The 18075-nt window shown below is 34.3% G+C and overlaps 1 long non-coding RNA gene across 1 annotated transcript; it reads right to left on the bottom strand.

Annotated features, from left to right (window-relative positions):
* Positions 1 to 905: 905 nt before the first annotated feature.
* On the bottom strand, positions 906 to 17720 carry LOC112662791 (uncharacterized). Its single transcript, XR_003138831.3, has 4 exons — positions 17428 to 17720; positions 11839 to 12036; positions 7868 to 8014; positions 906 to 1260 (listed from the first exon to the last, which is right to left on the bottom strand). It is a non-coding gene; the product is annotated as an uncharacterized LOC112662791 (long non-coding RNA).
* Between the last annotated feature and the right edge of the window lie 355 nt (positions 17721 to 18075).

The following is an 18075-nucleotide window of genomic DNA, read 5'->3' as shown; positions in this document are numbered from 1 at the left end:
AATTATCTTTTATTCCTTCACTCAATAAGTGTTTATTGAGCACTACTATTAAAGTTACTTGAGATGCAGTGATAAACCAAACACAATCCCTGTCTTTAAGAGTAGGTAGGTCGTGGTAACTTCTCCTATTAGAAGCAACTCTTAGGCAGCTGCACTGTGTACCACATGACTGTATCACCAGACATCTGTCATGAATGGGTGACAGCAGCTAACCCAAGAAGTTTCAGGTCATGGCTTGGCCAGTAACTTCTATCTGACCTGATGTGGAGGGCTGACCCGGACTTTTAGTGGACTGGTGTCTTAGGGGGTGGCCTTCCTTCTTAAGTGTTTTCCAGTGTGATAGTTTTTCCTTCTACCTTCTTTTCATCCCTAGTATCATCATTCCCAGTCTATCTCTTTGAAGCTTTTACACCTGTTAATTTTTTTTTCTTGGTGGTGGTGGTGGTGTTTTATTTTTTTCCTTTAGGTGAGATAAAAATGCTAGATGGGGCTGGAATAAGAGGAATACCTTTCCTATAAGTAAAATAAAACCCTATCAGATCTTTCCCCTCTGAATATAGACGTTGGCTATGGAGAAGGCCTTGAAGCTATTTCACAATTTTTCTCTTCCCCTGCCCCTTCCAAATACATGAGAGGACTTCTCTCAGATAGTGACAGTGTGAAACTTCTGAGGTTCCTGCAGGTAAGGTACAACTGCAGAAGTATAAGGGCACCCATTCCCATTAAGAATGCAGTTCCCAGCAGGTGCCCAGGTGGCTGAGTTGGTTATACCTTCAACTCTTGATATGGGCTTAGGTCATGATCTCAGGATCATAAGATTGAGCCACACATCAGTTTCATCTGCTTAGGATTCTCTCTTTCTCTTTCTCTTTCTCCTTCTGCCCCTCCCTGACCCCCCACTTGCATGTGTGTACTCTCTCTCAAAAAAAAAAAAAAAAAAAAGGAAAAAGAAAAAGAAAAAAAAGAATGAAGTTCCCAAGAATTTCTCATATTCACATTATTCCACACTCTGTCTCAAGCTACTTGTTAAAGTTACCATTTCAGTGTTTCTCCATTTATGGATTCTGCAACTTCTCTTCCAGACAAACTGATCTCATGATGTCTCACTAAATGAGCCTGTCTCTCCAGATAAACAGGTAGTAGTTTCTCCCAAAATGAATTTTCTGATGGGTCCAAGGTAAGTGACTGCTTTTCCATTTCTCCAGCCTTTGCTTATTGTAATGAGAGGAGTAAGGACTTGCAAACTCTTTACAGTGGGAGCTGAAATCAGAAATCCAAATATTAATATTATTAGCTTAGTTATGCCAATGCATCATTCCATTCGAGACTTTATAGAACAATGAGCATGGCATAGGGAATAAATATATTTTAACCATAGCCATAATGTGCAAAACCATGCATGTAAAACCTACTTCAAGGGGTATATATAAGAATAGGAATAAAGTATCTGGATCTTGCTTCTGATAGAAATGGTTTCAACAGAGGCGTCTGATAGCTCAGTTGGTTAAGCATCTACCTTTGAATCAGGTCATGATCTCAGGGTCCTGGGATCAAGCCCTATGTCAGGCTGCCTGTTCAGTGGGGCAGGGCATGGACAGTTTGTCTCCTTGTCTCTCTGCCCCTTCCCCCAATCATGCTGGCTCATGTGCATTCTCTCTCTCTCTCTCTCAAATAAGTAAATAAATCTTTTTTAGAAAAGAGGAAGAAGTGATCTAGATCAAAAGCAGAAATCAAGTATGGAGCTAAATAGCGGAAAGTGAAAACCAAAGAGGTGACAATTAAAAAGAGAAACTGGATGTCAAATTTTGGGAAATCACTGATTTGAAGCCCAGAGGTTCATAGATTTTTTTTTTTCCTGAGCATTTTCATAGGTGTGAGACATACATGGAAAAAGTCATAACAGAGGAAAGACCAGCTCCTTTGGGGTGACTTGTTTCACATAGGACTTGTAAAGCTTATTATTATTATTATTATTATTGAATATTTGTTAAGAGTGTAGCATATTCATTACAAACCAAAAGTATACTTGATTGATTTACCACCTTATCACTAAAGTCTGCATCCTCATCAGGTCAAAAGTGCCTAGAGTCTTAGATATAAAAGCAAAGAAAGTTTTCATCTTCCAGGTAAAGGGAAGTCATAGTTCTCAAAAGTTATCATATGTAAATCATGTTCCATATTATAAAGCAAAGTTTAATGTGCTGTCAGATTTAAACTTGGGTGAGGGGAAGCTCTCGTCTGGGGCTTTTAACTTAGACAGCTTTTGAGAAATTAGTGTCACCTAGAAGCATTTTATTGACAATTTAATGATTGAGTTTTCTTCTGCTAAGGACAGAGATTTAAGGTGAAAGCAATGTCACTAATATTAAAAACAACTTTATCACTCAGAAAGACAAGTTTTTCAAGTCTGAGTCTCTTTGGAAACCTTGAAAAAATAATTTTGATTCTGGAACATGTTGGTTTTATGCCAGGTTTTGCCAAAGATTGCCAGCTCTGTTGATCTAGAAATTACCTTGCATAATTGTGGTTTCATTAGAAATCATGTTCCCAAATATCCCTCTTTATTGTTCTATTACGAGTTACTCACTGTGTTCTATTTTTTTGTTTGGGTTATAGTAACACTGAATATGCCCACAATATGACATCAATATTAATTAAACTCAATTTATCACAGCAACTAGGAATGGTAGCACTAAATTTAAATTTACCTCAAATAATCTGACAGTTTTATATTTGCATTAAAAATCATAGTAACTAAAATTGATCTCCATAGCCCTCTCTAACTTAGGAAATGGGGCAGTTAATCTAATTTTCATCTCTGAATAAGCTCAAAATTGTGTTTATAAAACAAAACGCATGAGTTCCATTTCTTCTGTGTTGGCCTTAGCCTCTGCAGCTTATCTGCAGAAGTAGGTAAAATCTGGAAGGTATTCAATACTGGGAGGAAAGACGAACATCCCCTATTTTTCCTTTGTGTCTTTTTGCTCTTCTGAGTTGCTCCCAAGGATGGACTCCAGCTACTGATCAGTGCAGCAGATGCACTGTTGAAACTTGCCTTCTCTCTAGCCATAGAAACCAGGGAAAGAAGCCACAGTAAACAGATAGATTAGGAAGGAATTTTGGAGAGAGCCAAAGAAGTAAATCTTTTAATTCTGATGTGAATAGAATTCTTAACTTGACTTTTGAATTGTACATTCCCATGTACAAGCAGACCCAAGGCTGCACCAAGGATGCTAACTATCTGAACTGAGTCATGAACTACATGCATCAATCTGAGTCTAAAATAAGCCCCTTCAATCATTGTAGACCACCCCTCTTTCTCTATAGTGATATTCTTTTTTTTTTAAGTTTAAAGTCCTATTTGACTAAATTAAAACTATTTGCATGTTTTAATCCTTTTAAAATTCATTTACTCTCATGTATCTATATTTATATTAAAGTTGTACCTTCTTTAGGTGCCATGTACCTGAGTTTCTCTTTTTGAATCACTATGTCAATAGGCGCCTTTTAAAAAGAGTGTTTATGGTATTATTCATTTTCAATACATATGGGAAAGCTTAAGTCAATCTTTTAATTTCACTGTATTACATTCTAATTTTTTATTGCATTTTCCTTCCTTCCTTATTTTGTCATTATTTTAATATTTTATTTTTTAAAATTATTTTTATTTATTTATAATAGTCACACACAGAGAGAGAGAGAGAGGCAGAGACACAGGCAGAGGGAGAAGCAGGCTCCATGCACTGGGAGCCCGATGTGGGATTCGATCCCGGGTCTCCAGGATCGCGCCCCGGGCCAAAGGCAGGCGCTAAACTGCTGCGCCACCCAGGGATCCCAATTTTAATATTTTAATAGACTATTTTAAATCATCTATTTTTGGCCAAAATTCTATTAGTTTGCAGTAATTGTTCCTGAGATTACTATATACATGTTTAACTTTTCACAGCCAACTTGGAGTTAACACTTTTAAATCTAACATCCAGTCAGTCTCAAAGACAGTTTGTATCTCCTGTACTTTTTTCTGGTGTATGGGCAATACTTTCCAATTTCTTTGCATGCCTCATAATAGTAGTTTTCTGTTTTTGTTTTTTTTAATGAGGACCTGACATTTTAGGTGATGGTTAATGGCAAGTCTGGGTACTGATACTCCTTCTTCCAGAGCTTATTGTTATATTCTTTTTCATTTTTTTGTTGGTTGGATTATTTCTGTGAAGCATATGCTCCATCCTACATGTGAGGCCTTAGATGTTGGTCCTCAGGGAGGCCACAACTTTGAGCATTGGCATAGTCATCCTGGGATGACAGTGGTACAGATCTCTTACTGGCTTCTTGACTATACACAGCTGTTACGTTCCACTGATGGCCAACTGATTATCCTTTCGTTTTGAGCTAGGCCCTAAATTGCTCCACAAACTAATCTAATTGTGGTTTCTTTGAAGGAATAGTGTCTGAGGTCTGTGTTTGATGTTTTTTGGCTATATAAAGGCTCCTCTCAACTCTCCTGCTCTCTAACCCTTCTTACTGAATTTTCATAGATTTCCTTGAGTAGGTGTTTTTTCATTGCTCTTTGCCCTTAGCATCCAAAATAATATAATTCACCAAGGAATAGATCGGTGGAGGTTCTTTTATTGCCAGAAATTGATCCTCAGGAATGTAACATTATTTAATGTTTGAAAATCAATAAATGCACTTATGATATTAACAGAATCATAAACCATATAATTTAATTCCCATTCATGATTTTTTAATGCTAAGCAAACTAGAATAATAACAAGCTGATGAAAAACATTTATGAAAATTTGACAACATAATATATAATGGCAAAACATTAAAGTGTTTCCTCCTAATAGATCTTTAAAAAGACATATATGCCTTTGGCTTAAGGTATGATCCCAGGTTCCTGGGATCGAGATTGGGTTCCCTGCATGGAGCTTGCTTCTCCCTCTGCCTGTGTCTCTGCCTCTCTTTGTGTCTCTTGTGAATAAATAAAATCTTTTAAAAATAATAAAAAATTTAAAAAGACATATATGACAAATTTAACCATTTCTATATAGCATTTTACAGGTCATTTTAACCATTATAATAAAATAAGAAATTAAAATCCACAAAATTCATAATGAAATAAAACTTTTTCTATCTTGATATAATGTCTGTACATGGAATACTCCAGAAATCAATAAATCATTTCTAAAAGTAAGACATAAATTTAATTAGGGTGTAAATTTGATATACAAAATCAGTGTTCTTGTGTAAATACCAGATAGCTGGAGAAAAAGAAATTTTAAAAATTATAATTACAGTATGCTCAAAAATCTTTGAGATACCATGGAATGAATCTACCATAACCATAATCAGGATCTCTACACTGAAATTTACAAAATAATACAAGGTGAAATGACAGAAGATATGGAAAATTAAATAATATACTATGTTCACATAGAAGAAGAATCAATATTTTTAAGATGCCAATTATCCTCAAATTAATCTACAGGCTAAACACAATCTAAATCAAATTCCAGCTGGATTTTTTTAATAAAAATTACAAGTCCTTCCTAAGCTTCAAAAGACATAAAGAGCTCTAGACTAACCAAATGTATGGGCCCCTTGATTTTCAACAAGTATCAACACAATTCAGGAAATTAGTGTTGTTTCAAAAATCCTATAGTTTCAACTGTATATTCATATGGAAAATCATAATCATGAATCATTGACTCCCATACAAGTTGGAATGAATCATATACCTAAATGTAAAATATAAAAATTAAAAATTATGGAAAACAGAAGTGAAAATGTTAAATGTGGAAAGATTTCCTTGCTAGAACTCCAGGTGGGCAAATTATAAGAATTCTAAAAAAAGATAGATTGGACTTATCATAATTAAAATTCAAGAAATTAAAAGGCAGACCACAAAGAGCAACTTTCTTGAAATATACTCTTAAAACTCAAGTATAGTAATAAAAACAACCCTATATAGATGGTCAAAAAGGTCTGAGCAGACATGTCACATAGGAAGATATATGAATGTCAATAAACACACTGAAATGTTCTACATATTAAAGGTAAAAGAAAATTAAAATCATAACTCAAAAACACCTTAAATTCATTAAAATGCTTAAAATTTAAAATGTAGATAGTACCTAATAATAACAGACATGTGGGCAAGTAGAAGCATCCTACACTGCTGTTATAAATATAAAATAATACATAGGGTTCTGGGTGGCTAAGTCATTGAAGTATCCAACTCTTGATTTCAGCTCAGGTCATGATTTCAGGGTTGCAAGATGGAGCCCCAGGTCTTGCTCTGTGCTCAGCAGTGAGTCTGCTTGAGATTCTCTCTAGCCGTCTCCCTCTAACCCTTTTCCCTGCTCTCTCTCTGTCTCTTAAATCAATCAATCAATCATCAATCAATCTTTAAAAAGAAATGCAAAATAATACAGTGAAAAACAGTTTGGAGTTTCTAAAATGTTAAACATACATCTACTCTAAGTCCCCACAATTCAGCTCCTAAGAGTATACATAAGAGGAATAAAAGCATAACCTTATAAATATTTTTGTGCAAATGTTTATAACTATTTGTAGAAACAAATAAACAGAAATAACCAAATGATTCTGAATAGGTGAATAATGAATAAACAGTTTGTGCTGTATCCATACAATGAAATACTACAGAGCAGTAGAAAGAAATGACCTACTGCGATGTGCAACAGTGCAGAGATCTCAAAATAGTTATGCGGAGTGAAAGAAGTCAGACAATACTGAGTATGCACTGTGTAAATTCATTCAAACAAAATTCTGGAAGATAAAGTCTAATCTACAGTAAAAGAAAACAGATTAGTGGTTTCCTAGGAAGAACAATGAAAGGAAAGACAAATTACAGATGGACACAAGCAAACTTTTGAGGGTGAGGAAAATACGCTTTATTTTGACCATATTGATGGTTTCCCAGTATGTCCATATGTCAAAACTCAATAGAATCTACAGTAAATAAGTGCAGTTTATCATCTATCAATTATCACTCTATAAAGTGGTAGAAACAACATATTTCAAACATATTTTCATTGGCTCTAATATATAATTTTAATTCTAATATTTTTTTCATCTATTAAAATTAAATGTAAAATAGAATGGAACAAAAAGCTTAATAGATACAAGCATCCAAAAGGTAAAGCACCATGTCTTAGATCAAATTTGAATAGAATTTCAGCAGTAAACATAGTCTGGTAGCCTCAGGTGAAATTGGAGGATTTTCGCAAAGGGAAGTGTAAGAAATGGAACATTATCTTTCCTTACCACTTCTGGTTTTTTTCTTCCTTCAATCCTGTTTCTTTCCTCTGATTCTTCCTTTCTCCCCTACTCTTTATTTCTTTCTCATCTTCTTTCTGATCTACATTCTTTTCTTTTTAAATATTGTTTTTATCTTGTATCTAATCTCTGTTTTCTATTCTTATCTATACAAGCTCCTATTTTTCATATCTTCATTATTTTCCATTTATTTCCTCTTTCCTTTTATTGCTCCCACCCTAAAATCCGTCTTTATTTTTCTTACTTTTTATCTCACCATCTTAATTATATACTTTTGATACATAATTAAAACTATTAGTATATAATTATTGCTTGCATTTTTATGGTATTTACAAATTTCAGAGCACTTATAGAAATCTTACTGTTATCTTTATCATGTCACGTTTGGGGACAATGATACCTGCAGGAGTTCATATTCATAATTTGCTGTCAATAGAATTGGTTGAGCTATCATTTGCATCCAGGTATTTTCAACTTTCATTTACTATACCTCATTGTTAGTGAATTCTCCTGCATGATACTCTATGTTGAAAACAATGTTATAACATTCTATCTAACTACTTACTACTTTAAAATCCTGGCAAGACTTTCTCATTTGGTCCGCTAGAGTCATCTTTCTTTTGGTTGATGTCAGAATGAGGAATCACTCTTCTACATTTTTTTTAAATAAACAATGCAAGGCACAGCTTGTATTATTGATGTCAGCATTACACTAATAAGAGACAAGATATGAATTTTCACTTGATAGTATTAAACACTTAGGAAAACATGTATGTAGAATTCAGTATCTCCAGAAAATACCTTCAAACAGGTTTTTTTCTTTTCTGGAAGATTTATGAACAGAAGCATAGCAATACATTCCATGAAGGATTTATAAATAATATCAGAAACATACTTTTTGTATACAATTTAAGGCCATTTGGGTATAATTTTTTTTATTTAGAAAATATAAAAGGGAATACATATTGTCAAAGTTTTTCACATAATTGTGCATTTATGATAAAGTTCAAATGCTGACCAAAAAAACTACCTAATATAATTCTAACAAAATATTTAAGAGGTTAAATAGCCTCAAATGTTCACAATCATAATTTTAAGAACCTGTCTTCAATATATCTATCTTGTTGATTGCTATACTTTTAATAATTTGACTCAGGCAACATATGGTAGTCTTTAAATTATTATGTAAGTATTCGGTAAATATTATTTACCTTAATAAATCCTCTAAGTAGATAAACTTGATTGTCTAACTTTTAATTTAACTTAATAATATTCAGGTGACCAAACAACTTTTATTAAAAAAATTATGAAAATATAAATACTAAGCAAAGACTGTGTTAGCTTTGGTTCCAGGCTCTGGTCAGAATAAGTAGCACATAAAAAATTCTGTCAGAGGCATGAGACCCTCAAGATGAAGTCATTACAATAATAGTTGCAATCTTTAGCAATTAGCACCTTAACATTTGAGATCTGGCACATGATTATGAAACACCAACAATCATTATTTGCAACCTCATTAAGGTAGTGCAAAGGCAATGTTTTCAAGTGTCCTTGTAAATATTTATATGTGGCTGCTTTGACCAGAGTCAATCATTGACTTTTACATAAAATTTTCATTTTTCCTCATTTATAGCTCATTTGCAGGAATGACGGCAGGATATTATTTCATTCAGCTTAATTTTTGTGCATATACTCTCTGTGTTAATTAACTTTTCATGAAGTGTTACTTTTAACTCAATATTGTTCATTCTTTTCTGTGTCATTCATCTGTCTTTTGAATCACTTTATTTCTATAGTCACCATGAACTCAGCAATATATACTTTCTGTGAAGGAATGAGAACAGTGAAATAATCTAGTTCAGGTCATCTCTTTTTGATATTCTGCATTAAAAGGCAATAGTCCCAATTCTAATGAAGCACTTGTTGCGGCCTATATTTAATTATGGGACACAGGGCATGCCACAGAAATTAGTAAACTCAAAGCCATTGGCATGCTGAAGAGAGGCATCCTGCAGGAACAGTACATAAGTTTGAAGTTCAGACTGTTACTCAATGGACAGAGTTTTGACAAAGGCTGCATTACCTACTGGAATTCCTTTCAAATCTGGAATTGTACTTGAGAATATAGGAGTGCATTATCATAGACTCCCCTCAATTGACCAAGAGTAAAATCCAAACTCTGTAGAGGCAAGAGGGTAGGAAGTCCAAGACAAGATACAGGTAGACAGCCATGTTCATCGCAGTTAAGATGAAAGCACAGAAAATGGAGTAGAAGGTTCAGGTCAGCCCATGGTCAGGTACCCTAACCTAAAACTACAAACCCTACACGAGTGGTGATTGCTTCTATCAATAGAAGCAGGAGCTGATAATGACTAGAATGCATAATTATTTTGAAGTTCTAAAGACAATTGGGTAGAATGTAGACATCCAAAGAATGTTTCTTCATAAACTTGTTTCTTTGTTTCTTTTTTTTTAAAGGAGTTTTAGGTGAGTTGGGGGATGGGCGACATAGGTGATGAGGATTAAGGAATGTACTTGTGATGAGCACCATATGATTAAAATAAAAACTTAAATAAAAAAAGAAATTTGGGAGCATCTGGGTGGCTTAGTCAGTTAGGCATCCAACTCTTGATTTTGGCTCAGGTCATGATTTCAGGGTCTTGAGATCAAGCCCTGAGTCAGACTCCACACTCAGAGTGGAATATGCTTGAGATTCTCTATCTCCCTCTGCTCCTTCCCCTGATCACTCTCTCTCTAAATAAATAAATAAAATCTTAAAAAATAAATTTAAAATTTTTAGGTTACCTTTACAAAATATCAGTACTGATTTAAAAACACTGTCAAACATTATCTTACTGATGTGGGGGGCTTCCTTCCATTTATTCGTTTGTATTTATATAGCAACTACAAAGTGATGTTTCCTCCATATTGGTCATTAGACATACTGAGTTAAGAAGCCCAAGCGATGCAAAAAGGTGTTAATTCTCTATCTTGTTTTAATCATCTTGTTTTCAAAATCCGTATCTAAATTTGATTTGGATGTCAAATTCCTGTCCCTTCAGCACTGGCAATTGGTCACATTTCCTTCATGTACTGATAGATTCTTACATCCTCCTCTAATCTTCTTACTCTTTCTTCTAGTGTAATAGTAATATCCTCCTGCTCTTGGGAAAAGATCTGATAATAGCCATATATGTCATATGGCTACTTCATCCTTGAATATTTCTACTTAAATGCTTCTGAATAATTACAGAATACAAAGGTTTATTCTATCTTAAATTGAGCCATATAGGGGGATCCCTGGGTGGCGCAGTGGTTTGGCGCCTGCCTTTGGCCCAGGGCGCGATCCTGGAGACCCGGGATCGAATCCCACGTCGGGCTCCCAGTGCATGGAGCCTGCTTCTCCCTCTGCCTGTGTCTCTGCCTCTCTCTCTCTCTCTCTGTGACTATCATAAGTAAATTAAAAAAAAAAAAATTAAAAAAAAAAATTGAGCCATATAAATTACTTGAGCAGGTCACTCTGTAAGATATGAAGTCTTCGTTGATATGTAAATAGTAGGTGAATTTTAATACTGGAAAAAGCCATTGTGAAAACATTTGTTATCAGTGTTACTTCAAAGGTTTGGGGGAGTCTTAATCTCAAATATCATCCACTTTGGCTCATGAAACAGTTAAATTAAAAGTATAAACTATCTTTTAAAATTACACCAGATGTGCCAAGATTTATTTACTAAACTATGTTGATTTAGATCTGAGATGTTTGCCTGTATTCAGATCAAATTATTGAAGATTTGTAAACAGAATTTCATCAAGTTGATTGAAATAATTCAGTAAGTCACCAGATGTTCACCTATTATTACCATGTACAAGTAAAAGCACAGAGATTATTTTTTTTCTGGAATTTGGAGATGGATAATACAACACAAACAACACTTCTGACCTCACCTACAAAAATCAGAAGTTCCTGGTGTTTGTATTACAGAGTTTTTGATGTATTGACATCATTTTAAATGTGATACAATGAAAATCATCATGTCCAAAGCATCATGTGGGCTTGTCATCTTCTATTTTACAATGCATTTTAAAATGGAGAAATGCTCACTATTCCTGAGGGAAAAAAGCTAACTTTTTTTTTATTGTTTATTACATCCTTTAATAATTTATCACCAAAGAAACCAAACTGTCAAAAATCACTGAGGCAGAACTGGCAGCTTGTCAGTTCTCACTGCTCAGTGAAAAAAGAGCAAACAGGCACAATCCATTAGAGACCACACAGCTCTAGTTACCAATTATCATAAAGCTTTATTTAAAAATATTTTCTAGGATCATCCAAATACACACGTATATACTATAAGTTAAAAGAAAAAAAAACTCTCAATAGCTATTAATTTATTTTGTGAAAAGGTCATTTTGATGTCTGTAAGGAAGAGAGCAGATTTAAAACATGATTACTTTCCCTAAGTCTTTCAGTAGAAAAGATACCTGCTGTAAGCATTGAAGAAAAGCTTTCTTCTGTAATTTTTAACAAATTTTTACCTTTGTATTATGTTTCCATATTGTTCTGTCTTAAGTTCTCATTAAGAATTTCAGTCAAGGGACACCTGGGTGACTCAGTGGTTGAGCTTCTGCCTTCAGCTCAGGGCGTGATCTCAGAATTCTGGTATCGAGTCCGACATTGGCCCCCCACAAGGAGCCTGCTTCTCCCTCTGCCTGTGTCTCTGCCTCTCTCTGTGTCTGTCATGAATACATAAATAAAATTAGAAAAAAAAATAATTTAAGACAAACTCCAGATAGCTCTGACAATACTTACATTGAGAGGTAGACAAACCTTTATACTTAATGATAATAAGTTTTTTAATTTGCAAACACCAGTAACCAAAGTCTAACAACATATTTCAGTTTAAAGAGAAAAAAATATCCCTTTCTCTCCAATTACAATCTCTCCAAACATTACGGCTTTTACACTAAAATTAATAGCTGTACTTTAAAAGTAGAGCACTGACACAGGTGGTTTTGATTATTTAGATAAAAAGTACATGCCTATATAGAGTAGATGTAGTGAAATTATGACATTCATTTCAATCATTATTTCCTAAATCACCCATCATAAAGCTATCAATTATTAGTTTTTCACTCTATTTATCTTATATGTTATTTTACTTATTTTTTAAAAAATTCAACTCAATATACAATATTTTCTCAATCAATTGATTGCAACTCAACCTGAGATCTTAATAAATCAATGAAAACTGATGGTTATCAGTGCCTTGTAGTCCATTTTCGTGGTGAATAGACAATAAAAATAAGATGAACAGAGACACCTGGGTGGTTCAGTAGTTGAGTGTCTGCCTTTGGCTCAGGTCGTGTTCCCAGGGTCCTAAGATCAAGTCCTACAGCAGGCTCCCCACAGGGAGCCTGCTTCTCTCTCTGCTTATGTCTCTGCATCTTTCATGAATAAATAAATATAAAAAATCTTAAAAAAAGCAAAATGAACAGTGATGGGATGATTTTCCAAGATATATATGTGTTTTACACAGAATTGAAAAAGTGTCCTTCAATGATATATTGGAAAAACCATTTAGCATCCTCATACAAATGTCCAGTAAAGTCTATAAAGCAATGGCTACTTAAGGGAAAGCATGGTGTAGATAATTGCTACTTTTTTCTTTAACCAAAGAATTTTACTCAAGGAAAACAAGTGAATTATATATATTATTTTACATAATTATAAGCATAATTCACATTTATATATGTTTATATATAATTCACATGTTTATATATATGATTATATATAAATATACATGTATATATAAAGAATTTGAAAATAATTTTACTGTTAGCAGTATGTCTTCAGGAAATAGGTTTTATTTGAGTTTTATATATATAGATATATATAAGATTATAGTCATTAATGGATTTTAATAAGTCAAACAGTTTAATCCATCTTATTACACATTTGTACTAAAAAGACATGGGCTAACAAGCTATGAAATGACACAGAATAAACTTAAAAACATATTAATAAGTGAAAGAAGCCAATCTGAGAAGGCTACATACTACAGCATTATAACAATATGACATTCTGGAAAAGGCAAAACTGGAGACCATAAAAAGATCAATGGATGCCAGAGGTTGGTGGGGAAGGGGGAGAGGAGGATGAATAGGTGGAGCAGAGATTTTTAGGGCAGGGAAACTACTTTGTAAGATGCTATGATGGTGGATACAGGTTCTTTTTGCATTCCTGGACCCAGTTCCAATGAGGGGGTGGATTCCTTCCCACACAATATCAAGAAATTCTTGGACACCAGGAGGATATCTGAAAGTTCAACTTATTTCTGACACTATCTGGAGATGGCATGAGATTCCGTGGTTTAAGAGCTCAGTCCTATGAGATTGCCTTCCACCTCCCACTTTAGAGGCAGTGGCAAGCCCCAGGCTATTTGTTAGTGGTACTTCTGACCACATGCTTAGAGATTAGAGGGTCCAACAATTTCCCCTTCAGGTCCTTGTAATTTGCCAGAGCAACTCACAGAATTCACTTATTTAGGGGCTCCTGGGTGGCTCAGTTGGTTAAATGGCTGCCTTTGCTCACCTCATGATTTCAGAGTCCTGGGATCGGTCCATACACCAGGCTTTCTGCTCAGTGGGCTGTCTGCTTCTCCCTCTCCCTCTACTCCCTGCTCATGCATACACTCTCTCTCCCTCTCTCTCTTAAATAAGTAAATAAAATCTTTAAAAAAAATAATTCACTTACTTATGTTTACCAGTTTATTAAAAGGATATGACAAAGGATATGAATCAACAGCCAGATGAAGAGGTACATAGGGTGAGATATGGGGAAAAAGCAGGAGCTTCCTTGCTCTTTCCAAGGCACCACTCTTCCCACATCCCCACATGTTCACCAATCCAGAAGCTTTCTGAACCCATTCCTGTTGGATTTATATGGAGACTTTATTGCAGTGTCATAATCAGTGAAGCCTTTGGCCATTGGCTGATTCAACCTCCAGCCCTTCTTCCCTTCCAGAGATCTCAGGTGGGGATGGAAAGATGAAAGTTGCAACCTTCTAATCATCTGGTTGGTCCTCCTGGCAACCAGCAACCCCCTTTCCTGAGGTCCAAAAGTCACCTTCATTTATATAATAAAAGGTGCCTTTATCGTTCTCAACACTTAAGGACTTCCAAGGGTTTGGGGAGCTCTGACCCAGGAGTTGTGAACAAAGACCAAATGTATTCAAGGAATGTATTTTGGCCATCTGAATGAAAGAATATATTTTTCTTTTATCACATGTGTCATTACATGTTTGTTCAAACCCATGAAATATACAATACCAAGAGTGAACCTTAGTGTAAACCATGGACTTTGGGAGCTAATGATGTTTTAATGTAGGTTCATCAATTATAAAAAATGTACCACTCCAGTGGAAGATGTTGATAATGGGAGAGACTATGCATGTGCAGGGGCAAGCAGTAGATGGGAAATCTCTATATTCTGCTCAATTTTTCTATAAACCTGAAACTTCTATAGAAAAATAAGTCTTTTTTTTAAAGTTCAAGTTATAGTAGTTCATACTATTTATTTCAGGGTGCATATTACTTAACATGTTAAATATTATAATTACTTCAGTAGAAAATTATATATGAAAAAGTATTTTTGCATTTTAAATATATCAACAATGATATTTGTGATTTATAAATCTGTTTATAACTGAATTCTGTATCTGAAATTATTTCCCATCCATGCCACTTTTTAATTGGAAATCTCACACACATAGCCCAATGAATTATTACATTTCATCTGCTTTGAAATTAGAGTTTTCTTACACTACCAAACTAATTGCCTCATTATTCCCAGAGATTACGGCTGATACTTCCACTATCTCATCATACAGTTTCCCATAGTGAAATCATCATATATTCCTCTTTTCTTAAAATTCTTTATCAACTCATCTGAAAGATTATTCTTTAAATGATTTCAGTTCACCTTTCCCTTTTATTCTTGCTATCAAAAATTATTCAAAATCAATGCCATTTTGGATGGGATCAAAGCGAACTGGTGTGTTATAAACTCCATAGACTTTAACAAAACAAGACAATGTTTGTTGGATACTGCAGAAATACATAATTATAAAAAATAGGATTTGAGAAGAATTTAGATGGAAAGAACAACATAAATTAGGGGAAATGTACTTTTCTCATTCTGTTAGAGACAACACAGTTGGCTATAAACATCCATTCAGAAAATAAAGCCCAGGAGAAAAATTAGGCCTAACATTTTGACTGGAGTGCAATGCTTCACCAGTGACATTGCACTATCAATCTTGGTCTTAATGCATTTTTCCACCATTCATTGTCAAGAATTCATGATCTGCTGCTAGCATTAGCCACCTCTATGCAGGAAAATAGACAAAATATCAGCAGTATCTGCAACAGCTCCCCAAATCACCACACACCTTTCTATGCCACGGAATTGGTCTGATTCATGAAAAATGTGAGTGAAAAATTTAATGAAGCACCTGAAGAATGAAAAGCCATATTTTCTTCTAAAACAAATTGGCTATAGCTCAAGACATTCCAGGGTTTTAATATTAGTGAATGTACTTTGCAGTTTCAAAAAGTTTCTAAAACTCTTAAAAAGCAGTAAGGTTAAGAGCATCATTCTATGAATAAATCTTTGTTGGAGACAACAGAATGATGTTTTCAAAATAAGCTTTCTTCAGTAAATGAGATACATGACTTTTACTCACCAGTGAAATGGTAACAATGTATCCATCCTTGAAAACTGTCTCCACATAAAAACAACCCTTTTAGAAAATCATAAGAATCAATTTTTTAAAAGTAATGACTAGGAAAAGTGTAACATTTTTTATTGTTTACTTTTAACTGTATGATAAAAATACTCACCACATGGGATGTTTAATAAAAAATTAGAATCAGTTCTCTGACAATCATTGAAGAGACCAACTAAAATGTATTAGAAATAACATGGGCAAAAAAAAAAAATCAGAACAAATCTGGTATCTTGGAAGAACCTTTCTGTCTTGACAACAGAATAATAGATTTTGTGTTCTCCTCCATTAGTTACTTTTTCACCTTGGTCAATTATTCAAATCCACCTGTACAATTGCATAAAATGGTCTACAATTATGATGAAAATAAGACCTTCATCTCTAGGATATTCTGTTGCATAAGTAAGAGAGATCATACATGGGAATGCTAGATAAACTGCAACATCCTTATGCAAAATTTAGTTGCAATAAGTCAGCTTCTAACACGAATTATTCTGTTGATATGGGACCTTAAGTCATTAAATTTCTTTTCATCATTAAGTGCAACATACAGGAATACGTATATCAGATAGATGTATATATTCAAGGATGATAAAAATTTTCAAAACATGTTACTTATATTTTTGACATCTCCTTTTGCCCTTCCTGGTAAAATTCCTCACACATTCCAAAATCCAAAAGTGTAGCATTTTCTTATATTTTGTGATCATCAACAACTTGTTTGTCGTTATAGATTTATTATATGTATCCCTAAATATGTATGTTTCAGGTTGGCTTGTTTACAGAGTTCGGGGAGTCAAAGTAGCTGTCTTGGGCTTCCTCACAACATGGCAGTGGACTTTTAGAAAGGAATATTCCAAAAGAAAAATCCCTAAGGTGTAAGCATTTATCAATCTTTGTTTGCATAATAATTAGAAATGTTCTATTGGCCAAGCCCAGAGTCAATGTTGGAGAGCACTTCACAAGGTTATGGATTCTAAGAGATATGATTAATCAGGCATCAACAAGGCAATAGTCCACCACAGAGATCTAAGCAGATAGGTTGATGATATCACAGAAATATTTATCCACATTTTGGCTGCCTATATATCAAGCTAAAATTTAATATCAAATCTTTATCACTTGGCTGCTAAGAAAGGAGAGAAGAACTCCAGCCTTAGATGAACAGGACATACTCTGGGAAATAGAATATAAAATCTGAGTAACATTAACAAAATCAATTCATAATTATTAGAGTCTGGAACTGAAGCTTCTTAAGTTTCTCAAACATCCTCCAAAAGGAAGTAGAGTTAAAGGCATGTTTGAAAAAGAGATGTAATGATTTAATTATGCTACTCACCTAGTGGAGAGAAAGGAAATCAAGGGCTAGGCATCAGGAAGTTCCATGTTTCACTTTTTGGCTGTGGTCCAAATTAAAAATGTAATTTATATGCTCTCCAAATAGAAGTCTACCTAGTAGCCTGAGGATTTTTTGGTGACTATTCTGAAGAAACACTTGAAATTTTGGATTTTGTTTCCAATTGTTACCTTCCTTCAGAATTAGCATTGCCAATATCAAGGCTGTTTTCAAATAATAAACATATTGACAAAACTCTCATGCATAGTGAGAAGAACTGAAGTGTTGTCTCTAGAAGCAAAGAAACTGGATGAGTACCATGGCAACCGTGGAATGACCATGAACTCAAGGGCTAAGCGAGCAGCTGTTGGATTCAGAACATTTACCACAACTAGTTAAACCAAGGTCAGCAGCTGGAGTAATCTATGAAGTGAAGAGATAGAATTCAGTGACAGGCTTTGAAAATGTGGTCCCCAGACAAGTAGAAATTATTGTATTTGTGTTTGGATATTGCAAAAAGGGCGATGTTCAGTTCAATAATTTTTGCAACAATGGACAGCTAAATTGTCTTAATGAATATCTTCAAAAATGAAATATAAAAGATAAAAAAGATATATTGTCTTACAAATAAGTATGGCTTAAGTGCAAATT

Source organism: Canis lupus, chromosome 34, assembly GCF_003254725.2.
Source record: "Canis lupus dingo isolate Sandy chromosome 34, ASM325472v2, whole genome shotgun sequence".
Taxonomy (NCBI): domain Eukaryota; kingdom Metazoa; phylum Chordata; class Mammalia; order Carnivora; family Canidae; genus Canis; species Canis lupus.
The sequence above is the reverse complement of the archived record's forward strand: the minus strand, read 5'-3'. Positions and strand labels throughout refer to the sequence as shown.